We start from the raw sequence: 12,736 nt of genomic DNA on the forward strand, positions 1-12,736 counted from the left end.
GTGCTTTCTGATTTACACCCTGTAATGGAGACCTCTAGCTCCCTACTTATATACATTCTGTCCTTTACAATTTGATATAACCTCTAGACTAAATTCTCTGTAAGGGGATGTAAGATGGATTAAGGTGTAATCGATGGGTGCCACTTCCAGGACTGGCCTAGTAAACACCTCCCCCCATACCCACACACAATGAAACTCTTTCTTTCCTCTCCTCCCAGATGGATGCAACTGGTGACAGAGCCATGAAAGATGACAGACAGAAGGAATCTTGGTCCATGAGTGACAGGGAGGATGAGAGCTGCCCCACCAAGCTGAACACCTGTTCAAGACTGCTAGGTGAGCAGAATCTAAACTTCTATTTTGTTAATTCGTTGCATTTTAGGTTTGCTTGTATTAAAGGAATCACAATTCTTTCAAATCTAGAAAGAAAAACAAACACACAAAATTATTTATTTAAGAAATTATTTCTTTCCAGGCAAGGGAGAACTGTAAGGAGACAGATAATCTCTGTGAACAAAGTAAAAGATAGGGTTTATATAGGGCTTGGGGGAAATGTGGGGTTTAAGTTAAATATGAATGACTGGCTATGACTGGCTCAAAATGAAGTGGGGTTAGTCATTGATTAGGTGGATTTCAAGAGCAGACCTATTGTAGCAGGGTTTGGTTTTCTGTGGGTGATTCAGCCCAAGACTGATATTGAATGGTCTTTCCTTTTCCCGTTTAAATACCTGAGGACATGAGTAACGTTCTTCAGGCAAGAGTAGAATTTTCTTTTTTTTGGTTGTCAAATAACCCTTTATTTTTCTTTGCAGTTCTTAACTAGTTGGGCATTCCACTGCACCACTGTTGATGTCATCTATGATGTGAGGGTGGCGGCCATCAACATTGCAGCCCACAGACTGGATGGCCCCCAGGATCTATTTAATGGTTCCAGAGAGTTCTCTAGCTAAAGATCGATACCGCATCTGTCAGGCAATGTTGACAATCTCATCAAAAGTGATGTTTCCACTGTGCTTAATGCTTTTCTGCTTCCTTCTGTCTCTTGGCAGTTCCTTGGGGCATTGATGATCAATCCTCAACCTGGGCTTGTCTGTTCTGAATGGTCAGTTTCACAGTAATCCTCAGACCCTTCCAATCACCAGTTGCCTTGGCGATGTCATCACCAACCTTTTTTGGAGACAGACCCAGGGGGCCAATCTTGGGGGCCAGGGCAGATGTGGCACCGACTTCCCCACTGGTGCACCTCAGGTACACAACTTTGATCTTGTTGGGGTCAAACTTAGGCAACATGGTGGCAGCTGGTGTCGGATGAACCCGGATTCGGGACAACTGAAGAAAGTTGCACCTTGGCCTCCTCTGAGCCAAAAGGTGGAAGTCTTTTTCTTTTTTTTTAATTTTTCTTGAAGTATAGTTGATTTACAATGCTGTGTTAGTTTCAGGTGTACAGCAAAGTGATTCAGTTATACATATACATGTATCCACTCTTTTTTAGATTCTTTTCCCATATCGGCCATTACAGAGTATTGAGTAGGGTTCCCTTGTGCTATATAGTAGGTCCTTGTTAGTTATCTATTTTATATATAACAGTGTGTATATGTCAATCCCAATCTCCCAATTTATCTCTCCCCCTACCCTTACCCTGGGTTAACCATAAGTTTGTTTTCTACATATGTAACTCTATTTCTGTTTTGTAGGTAAGTTCATTTGTACCCTTTTTTTAGATTCTACATATAAGGGATATCATATGATATCTGTCTTTCTCTGTCTGACTTACTTCACTCCGTGTGACAATCTCTAGGTCCATGCATGTTGCTGTAAATGGCATTATTTCGTTCTTTTTTATGGCTGAGTAATATTCCATTGTATGGAATATTACTGGAAGATGTACCACATCTTCTTTATCCATTCCTCTGTTGATGGACATTTAGGTTGCTTCCATATCCTGGCTATTGTAAATATTGCTGCAATGAACATTGGGGTGCATGTATCTTTTTGAATTATGGTTTTCTCTGGTTATATGCCCAGAAGTGGGATTGCTGGATCATATGGTAGCTCTATTTTTAGCTTTTTAAGCAACCTCCATACTGTTCTCCACAGTGCTGTACAATTTACATTCCCATCAAGTGTAGGAGAGTTCTCTATTCTCCACACCCACTCCAGCGTTTATTGTTTGTAGACTGATGATGGCCATTCTGACCAGTGTGAGGTGATACCTCATTGCAGTTGTTTTTTGTTGTTGTTGTTGTTTTGTTTTTTTTTGCAGTTGTTTTTTAAAATAAATTTATTTATTTTAGTTTTGGCTGCATTGGGTCTTTGTTGCTGTGCGTGGGCTTTTCTCTAGTTGCGGCTCACAGGGACTGCTCTTTGTTGTGATGTGCAGGCTTCTCATTGCGGTGGCTTCTCTAGCTGCGGAGCATGGGCTCTAGGCGCACGGGCTTCAGTAGTTGTGGCTTGTGGGCTTATTTGCTCCGCAGCATGTGGGATCTTCCCGCGCCAGGGCTCGAATCCATGTCCCCTGCATTGGCAGGTGGATTCTTAACCACTGCGCCACCAGGGAAGCCCCTCATTGCAGTTTTGATTTGCATTTCTCTAGTAATTAGTGATGTTGAGCATCTTTTCTTGTGCTTTTTAGCCATCTGTACGTCTTCTTTGGAGAAATGTCTATTTAGATCTTCTGCCTATTTTTTGATTGGGTTTCTTTTCTTTCTTTTTTTTTGATATTGAGCTGCATGAGCTCTTCATATATTTTGGAGATTAATCCCTTGCTGGTTGCTTCGTTTGCAAATATTTCCTCCCATTCTGAGGGTTGTCTTTTCGTTTTGCTTATGGTTTCGTTTGCTGTGCAAAAGCTTTTACGTTTAATTAGTTCCCACTTGTTTAGTTTTATTTTCATTACTCTAGGAGGTGGGTTGAAAAAGATCTTGCTATGATTTATGTCAAAGAGTGTTCTGCCTGTGTTTTCCTCTAAGACTTTAATAGTATCCGGCCTTACATTTAGGCCTTTAATCCATTTTGAGTTTATTTTTATGTATGGTGTTAGGGAGTGTTCTAATTTCATTCGTTTACATGTAGCTGCCCAGTTTTCCCAGCACCGCTTAAGAAATGGTCTTTTCTCCATTGTATATTCTTGCCTTCTTTGTCATAGATTAGGTAACCATAGGTTCGTGGGTTTATCTCTGGACTTTCTATCCTGTTCCATTGATCTACATTTCTGCTTTTGTGCCAGTACCGTACTGCATTTTTTTTTTTTTTTTTTTTTTTTTTTTTGGCTGCGTTGGGTCTTCGTTGCTGTGCGAGCTTTCTCTAGTTGTGGCGAGCAGGGGCTACTCTTCATTGTAGTGCACAGGTTTCTCATTGAGGTGGCTTTTGTTGTGGAGCACAGGCACTAGGCACACGGGCTTCAGTAGTTGTGGCACGTGGACTCAGTAGTTGTGGCTCATGGGCTGTAGAGTACAGGCTCAGTAGTTGTGGTGCACGGGCTTAGTTGCTCCGCGGCATGTGGGATCTTCCCGCACCAGGGCTCGAACCCATATCCCCTGTATTGGCAGGCGTATTCTTAATCACTGAGCCACCAGGGAAGCCCCATACTGTTTTGATTACTGTAGCTTTGTAATGTAAAGAGTGGAATTTTCCAGTCTCAGCTCCCTTTTGGTCCTCATTGACAGATCATGGAAGAGGCTATTAAATATTGTGTAGAACAAGAATGGGCAATTTTTTAAAAAGGTACAAATGAACTTATTTACAAAACAGAAAGAGACTCACAGACATGGAAAACAAAAGTATGCTTACCCAAGTGGGGAGTGATATATTAAGAGGTTGGGATTAACATACACACACTACTATATATAAAATAGATAACCAACAATGACTTACTGTGTAGCACAGGGAACAATACTCAATATTTTGTAAAACTGATAAGAGAAAAGAATCTGAAAAAGAATATACATATATATATGTATAACTGAATCACTGTGCTGTACACCTGAAACTAACACATTGTAAATCAACTATACTTCAATTTTAAAAAAGATATTAAAAAAAGAATGTTAAAATAATATGTGCACAGATATGATAGGACACATTTTATTAAAAATCAGAAAAACAGAATGGTCAATTATTTTTCCTGCAAAGGACCAGAAGGTAAATATTTTAGGCTTTGCAAGCCATCCGGTCTCTGTTGCAGGTACTCAGCTCTGCTGTTATAGCACAGAAGCATCATGGACAATATGTAAACAAATAAGTGTGGTCATGTTCAAATAAAACTTTATTTACAAAAACAGGTGGTTGGCCAGATTTGATCCACAGGCCATAGTTTGCTGACCCCTAGTCTAGAATTCTAGATCTAATCTATCTAGGTTAGATATGGTTTTGGTTTTCCCTGCTGGGTGAAATGGTGGTTGTAGTGATCATCATGATTTCATTTTGTTTTTGACTCAGGATCATCTGTTGCACTATCTGATGAGGCAGCCACCACATAGTAGAGTTTAATTCCAACACCAACTACGTAGAATATGACTGCAACATAAATATACAACTAGTAGAATAAGGAGGGACTGGAAAGTTCACCAAAGTCATAATTCACATTTTCACAGATTAAACCGCCAGATAAGATCTTCTTCTTCTTTTTTAAAAAAATATTTATTTATTTATTTATTTATTTTTATTTTGGTTGCGCCGGGTCTTAGTTGTGGCACTCGGGATCTTTGCTGAGGCATGCGGGATCTTTAGTTTTAGCATGTGGGATCTTTCTTTTTTTTTTTTTTTTTTAGTTGCGGCATGCAGGCTTCTTAGTTGCAGCATGCATGCGGGATCTAGTTCCCCGACCAGGATAGAACCCAGGCCCCCTGCATTGGGAGCGCAGAGTCTTACCCACTGGACCACCAGAAAAGTCCCAAGATCCTCTTCTTGACCTAAGTTATGGTAATAAGACAAGGAGTATAGACCAGGTTGTTACCTTCTGAAATTTTTTGAAGTTTCTCTCACTTTTTTGATAATGTTAAAACCTGTCTGAGAGAACTTTGGGAATACAAGCTGCTTCAAAGCAAATAGATCTGAAGTTTCTGAGGGAACTGTATTGCCAAAAAACCCCACAAGCCTGGCCTGAATAAATAAGTAAAGCCATAAAACAACACTTGGGTCTCCAACCCTGCACCATCGGGAAGCAGGCTGTCAAAGCTGTATAGTCCCCAAGGAAGGCATGCTCCCACTTCACGTACAGCCAGGGAGAAAAATGGCTGAGGGAGGACTTGCCAGAGGGCAGAACCAGGGTAGGAGAACAATGACAAGAGAATTCTTCTTCGAGAGCAAAATTGGGTCTAATATGAGAACTTCCTTCACTGCCCAGAAAGGGTGTCTTTTTTTACCCGCCCCATTTAACTTTTTGTTTTCATTGAAGTATAATTGACCTACAACACTGTGTTAGTTCCAGGTGCACAACATGGTGATTTGATATTTCTATACATTACGAGATGATCACCACGATAAGTCTAGTTACTATTTGTCACCATGCAAAGACATTACATAATTATTGACTATACTCTCCATGCTGTTCATTTTATCTCTGTGACTCATTTATTTTGTAACTGAAAGATTGTACCTCTTAATCTCACCACCCATTTCATTTATTCCCCCCCCACCCCCCGGCAACCACCTGTTTGCTCTCAGTATCTATGAGTCTGTTTCCATTTTGTTGTTTGTTCATTTGTTGTGGTTTTTTTTAGATTCCATATATAAGTGAGATCATACAGTATTTGTCTTTCTCTGACTTATTTCACTTAGCACTATACCCTCTAAGTCCATTCATGCTGTTACAAATGGCAAGATTTCATTATTTTTTAGGCCGACTAACATTACATTGTGTGTGTGTATGTGGAAGGAGATATATATATAGAGAGAGAGATAGATATATAGATAGATAGAGAGACATAGACAAATAGATCCAAAACACGACTCAGCAAAATAGTTTATTTCTCGTTCACCTAATAGTCCTGAACAGATATGGTTGATTTACAATGTTGTGTTAGTTGTCTTTTGATAATACCTATTCTGACAGGTATGAGGTGATACCTCAGTGTGGGTTTTTTTTTTAACTATTAAACTCATTGTGGTTTTGATTTGCATTTCCTTAATGATTGAGCATCTTTTCATGTGTTTCGTCCAGGCTAATTAGAAAAGACTGTGATCCAGATATTGATATGAAATTCAATAATTGAATGGGACTTTTGTCTTCTCCCTTGGGGGAAGGGTGAATATATTTGGTGACCAGAGAGGCTGACTGTAACAGAGACCTTGTCTGTCTACCGAAAGCTATTAGTCTCTGGGACTACTAGAGTAGCTTCCCATATTCCCATTCAATTTGGGTGTAGCCATATGACCAAATTTTCTCCAATGGAATGTGAGTGGAAGCAATATCTACCACTTTCTGGGGATGGTAGACCACAAGATGAACAGATCCAAGGACCCTGAATGACAGCAATGTAGGAAAGCTTCCTCCCTGACCTGAATAACTGTCCAGGGCTATTAGGTGAGCAAGAAATAAACAATTTTGCTGAGTCGTGTTTTGGATCTATTTGTTGCAGTAGTTTAGCCTGCATTAACTGATATACACCCCATGAGTCATGCTTGTTCAACATAATGATTATATATATGCATCCTCTTTAAACATAATTATTAATAGTATCAAACTAAACATCCTGTAACGAGCCTTGCTTTTTTCATTTAATGTCTTGGAAAGTGTTCCATATTAGTACATTAAAAACTTCATTTTTATATTCTTTCCTGTTTGCCTTTTGACAGCTTAAGTACAATGTTACCTAACCAGTTCCCTACTGATGGACATCTAGGCTTTTTCTAATCTATAGCTAGTGTTCTATGTTGCAGTTCTTTCAGCTGGTACTCTGCAAATGCAAGGCACAGTTCAGCTTCAGGTCCAGCAGTGTCTGGTTTTACTCTCTGAATTAGGACTTTACTTAGTTTCTTTTAGACAAATTACAAAGCTAATATTTGACCATATTGATTCTCTGTGGCCTACTATTGTAAAATTCAAATGGTTACAAATTCAAATACTTACATTGATGGGAGGAATATAGCATGGTGGTTAGTAGCACGAATTACAGTCAGACAGCCCTGGATTCAAATCCCAGCTCTGCTACGTGTAACATGTAACTTAACCTTGGGCAAGTTGCTTAACTACTATAAGCATTAGTTTTCTCACCAGTAAAATGGGGGTTATTTTGAGGATTAAATGATAATGTAAGTGAAGTGCTTAGTGCATGACAACCATCAGTTAATAAGCACTGTAGAATTTTCCTTAATGTACAATTTTTTTCTAATTACCAAAGAAAGCAAAAATTAACCCTGAGTCTAAGGTTAGGACATGTATCATAACTATCTTTATTGTTAAGATGGGAAATTGTTTTTTAAAAGATTACATCATTTTTCCTTTTTCAAAATGATTTTATTTTACATACCTTTCTGTAACTTGCTAGTCTCTTTTTAAATTCTACAACTGACAACTTCCTATGTCAGTAGAAATGTACTGACTTCATTCTTTTTAAAGCCTGTAATTTGGGGGGTGGGGGATGATTCATTTTTATTGAGGAGAGACTATTATTGAGGAGTGACTATTCATTTGAATTTTGTATCAAACTGTCAGGGTTAGATTGTATTGGGTCCAGGCTGATGCTATATTGCAGGTTCAGGAAATTCAGTCATTGCAGATGCCATAATTAATGTTAAAGCAAACAACACAGAGGCTTCATTGAGTTGGAGAGTGAGAGGGAAGTAGCTACAGAAAACATACACAAACGTAAATGCCATTCTCCTAGCACTTGAATTCCAGAAGTGAAACTGGAGGGTTCGACTGTCCATATTAGGAAATGACTGGTTGCTTGATGACCACAGTGTTAAGCTAAGTATTTTGCCCTATTTACTGTGAGGGTAGGAGGAGGCATGAAAGGGAATTGGTCAGGAGGACATTATTAGTAAATCAGTTTTAGTAAAACTAACAATTTTATAACCACTCTATTCTCTTCCAACCTAATCTCAGTGCAGTTATAAGCATTATAAAATCAAACTTTCACTTTAAGTGGAGAGACTGAAAACCGAGCTCAGTTCTTTAAGACGAAGTTTCTGAAACAGATTCCCAAATGGGGTTATCTCCTATTCCCTGAAATTGCAGCAGAGTTAAGAACCTGTGTTAAGATTGGTTTGAATCCATCAAAGCCTTCAACATGTGCTCTTGCCATAAAGTAGCAAATGAAGGCATGGAGAACAGACAACCTTTTCAACTTCTCTGGCACTGAATATATTTCACCTTAACAAAATGTCAGGAACTCCCATTAAACTATACTTGGTTTCCTTTAGCTCAGATTCAGGATTAACTAGCATTAAGCTTGCAACAGAAACACAGCTGTGGTGCACGTGCTGTGTGGGAGCAATACATGATGAACCCGGTGCCCAAACATCACAAAAGCAAGTGCTCCCCTCCCTATATTTGGGAAATTTCTTTTCCACTGAAGTTTCTTCAGTATACCTTGCATCTTCTGAGCTCATGTTTCCAAGATCCTTGCCTAGTCTCCTCCATAACATCTGTACACTTGTCTTGATTTTTTTTCTTTTAACATGGAAAGGACAAGAGTCCTGGCCAACCTTGACAATAGAAAAATGTATATTACTATTCTTGAGAACTCAACCTTCAGTGCAGGTGCTTGGGAGTAAAGATTTTTGATGGATTAAAGCCCCCGGGCATGTGTAGGTGTCTGTGGACACATTTACAGGAACCAGTTGGACCCACAATTCTCCCAGCCAACCAGCCTCACTGGCCGGCCAACTTCAGCTTGGGCACCCTCTCCTCTTAGTCTCACCAGCACTTGATGGTGTCTGGTTTATAACAGCTCTGTTGGATGCGGGGCCACATGGCTCCCAAAGAGCCCTGACGAGAGGCACAGACCTGAGACCAGATGTCTCGTTCTAGGACAGATGGCTTGAACGGCCTCCTGTTCCTTTTTGCTCTGGAAGTCTACAGGACTGCTGAGTGCCAGGGCCACCACAGAAATCTGGGTGCAGCTTTGCAAAGACAGCTTTCAATTCAGTGTCAACAAGAGTGAAATGATCCAGTGTTTTCAAAGATGAAGCAATTGCCTTGGAGGTCTGACCTCTTCTATTCCCAGGTGAGGGAAAGAACTACATAGTCCAGTTCACCAAAATGTTGGCAAATCCCAGAATCACAGGGTTGGAAAGGACCTTTGTGGTGAGAGCAGGCTGAAAGGGAATGTGGCAAGAGAGCTGCTTCCTGAAGGGGAAGGCTGGCTGCCCCCCCCCACCCCCCAGGAGTCCTCAATAACTAGATGCTGGCAGTTCCTCAGCGTTGCCTGGCTTGTGGAGGCTGACACATCACAACTCGAGACATCAGACACCAAATACCAACTATCTGATTTAAAAGATGAACAACAACAACAACAAAAATACAAACAGTTCTGTGAAATAAAGGACCCAGGAGTCAGCCTGATGGGCATACGCCCCTCTGTAGGAAAACACATTGGAAGCCCAATCAGGCTGCAGGTAACGTTACTGGTACATCCACCACCACAACAGCAAGGTCCCCTCATGAGTGTGTGGACTGGATATACCTGCCTTCAGCCCCCTGGCCTTGGACTGTCACATTCTTTCCTTATACACAGTTAATACCAGTTACTCATGAGAGGCTTTACACGTGCTAATTGAGGTTCCTGAGGCTATACCTTGATCTCAGTACAAGAAGAATCTTAATCATCTGTTACATTTTAATTTCCTATTACAGTAAAATGTATAGTAACTGCCTCACTGCCCTTCTGCCTTACCTGAAAAACCTCTTGTAGGGCCAATGCAAGTCGAAAACGTAATCACTGTTAATTTCAATGGGAAAACATTTTATACGTTTCAAGTCCCCAAACTGACATCCATTCATGTGAAAACACCAGATCTCTTTAAGATGGACACAATTACATCAATAATTAACATTGGTTATCATAAACACATAAAGGCATTTTCTCTTCATTAATTATTACTAATTACACTATTATTCTATAATATGGCCATTTACCTGTTGTTTCTTAGCTTTTATGCCCTGTACTATTTAAGACTAAATTTATAACAAAACATACATACAAATGATACCCAATATTTATACAATTCAACTTTTATTTTTAACAAGAGAAATAAAATCAATGAAAACCATGCAAATGATATCACCTTTATTGAACAGTTGAAATAAAAGAGACATGATGTAAGATTATCCCTGCTATATTTAAGCAAAACACTAAGAAATGTGATGGGAGAACCTAAGGTAACATGGGCCAGCTATGTGAAGATGATACACGGTGACTCTCTTCTTCAGCTCTAAGAATTACACCAAGTAAATCCAACCTGATAGATGCAAAGAAATGCCTTGGGTATCAGTTATCTTTCATTGCAAAATAAACCATCTCAAAACTTATTGGTTTAACTTTAAAACAATAAACCTAATTTTTCACTGGTCTATGGGTTTGTCGATGGGCTTCTTCTGGTCTCGGCCAACAAAGCTGGGCCTAGATGGTCTACAATGGCCTGGCTCACATGTCTGATGGTTGGCAGGCTAGTTGGTCTACGGAGCCACACTCATATGTCTGGCAGTTGCTTAGATGTCAGTTGGGGTGATGACCACATGTCTTTCATCATTCATCAGGTTAGCCAGGAGTTTTTCACAAGGTGGTGGAAGAGTTCTCAGCAGCAAGAGAGAGCAAGCTATAATTGTAAGCACTTTTTAAGACTTCTAGTATCAGAAGACTGCTAATATCCCATAAAACAAAGCAAGTCACATAGCCAAGCCTAGATTCATAAAATGGAGAAACAGACTCCACCTCTCGATGGGAGAAGCTGAAAATACTATGGCTATTCTGTTCAATGTACCACACCTTGGAAGCCAAAGTAGCGAGATTAAATGATATTCCTTGTAACCAGAATGGGTGAATATCTCAGGATTTAAACACATTACTATGAAAGGGGAGGGGGGTGTTTCTGTTTCAACTACTGAGGTTATCTAGTAAGGCTGCCCTCTTGGGTCCTCTACTACATGTGAGGCAAGGAAATAAAACCAAAGAGGTAGGCAGAGGCTAGGGCTCTGCAGGCCACATGATGGAATTTAGGTCTTGATCCCAAGAGTAATGGGAAGCCATAGAGTGTTTTAAGAAGAGAGATAAGATCACTTGGGCTGCAATGAGGGCAGTAATTCTAGAAGCTTTGCCAGGAAGGGGAATCTTGAGATAAGGCTTTAGTCACAGAATATGGGGTCAAAGGAAAGGGTTTTTTTTTGTTTTTGTTTTTTCAAAGCAAAAGATGGTTGAAACTGATGGAAGGATCCAATACTACAAGAGGTTAAAGGGAGAACCCTGAGAATTGGGAAAGGAAACTTAAGCATGCATGGAAAGTTTGGTTTAAAAAAATTATCATACAATAAAATTGATTGTATTTTTCTTATACAGTTCTATGGATTTTAACACATGTATAGACTCATGTAACTACCACCACAGTCAGAATACAGAAGAGTTCCATCACCCCAAAACCCTTCTTTTTGCTATCCCTTTATAGTCACTCCTCCATCCCTAATTCCTGGCAACCACTGACTTATTCTCCATCACTATAGTTTTAATATTTTCAAGATTTTCATTTTGAGACTAGCTTCCTTCATTCAGCATGCCTTTATTGTTATGTTGTTATAACGCCAAGTTGTTGGGTGTATCAATACTTCTTTCCTTTTTATTGCTAAGTAGTATTCCATTGGGGTCAGCTTCTGATAGAATTCCCCAGGTAGTAGTGATATCACTATTCTACCAGTTACTTGGGGCAAAAACCTTGATCACCCTTGACTCTCTTCTCTAACCTATACATAATCCATTAGTAAATCCTGTGGCTTTACTTTCAAAATACACCCAAAATCTGACCAGTTCTTACCACCTCCAATGCTGTCATCTAGTTCAGGCCACCATCATCTTCTGCCAGGACTAGTGCTTCCACTCTTACTTCGCTACCCTCATTGTCTATTCTCCATACGACAGCTAGAATGAAACTTTTATTTTTTCATTTATTTATTTTTGGCCATGTGGCATGCGGGATCTTAGTTCCCCAACCGGGGATCAAACCCATGCCCCCTGCAGTGAAGCTCAGAGCCCTAACCACTGGACTGCCAGGGAATTCCCTCAAATGAAACTTTTAGAGACTTAAATCTGGTCAAGTTAGTCTTGTGCTCAAAACTCTTCAGTGGTTTAAGCGGTAACGATCTGAAGTTGTCACCATGGCCTACAAAGTCCCACATGACTGGGCCCCTGGCTACCTCTCTGATGTCATCTCCTACCACTCTCCCCCCACTCACTCTATATCAGCTATAGTGGTCTCCTTGCTAATTCTATAGCATGTCAAGCACGCTCCTGCCTCAGAGCATTTGAATTTGCTGTCTCCTCTGTCTGGAACATGCTTTCCCTAGTTATCCACATGGCTTACCCCCATCAAGTCAGTTCCAGTTTCTGCTTAAGTGTCCCTTATCAATAAGTCTTTCTCTGACTAATGTCTAAAATGGCAGCCACCTGAGACCAATGTCTAACCCTTACCCTGCTTTGTTCTTCTTAGAATACATATATATATATATACACATATGTATAAAAACAAATATATATGTATTGTTTTTCTGTCTCCCCACATTAGGAAGATCCTTGAAGACAAGGAA

At 39.9% G+C, this 12,736-nt stretch overlaps 1 pseudogene; it reads right to left on the minus strand.

Annotated features, from left to right (window-relative positions):
• Nucleotides 1-804: 804 nt before the first annotated feature.
• LOC137232518 (large ribosomal subunit protein uL11-like) lies at nucleotides 805-1,321 on the minus strand (annotated as a pseudogene).
• Between the last annotated feature and the right edge of the window lie 11,415 nt (nucleotides 1,322-12,736).

Source organism: Pseudorca crassidens, chromosome 1 (genome assembly GCF_039906515.1).
Source record: "Pseudorca crassidens isolate mPseCra1 chromosome 1, mPseCra1.hap1, whole genome shotgun sequence".
Lineage (NCBI taxonomy): Eukaryota > Metazoa > Chordata > Mammalia > Artiodactyla > Delphinidae > Pseudorca > Pseudorca crassidens.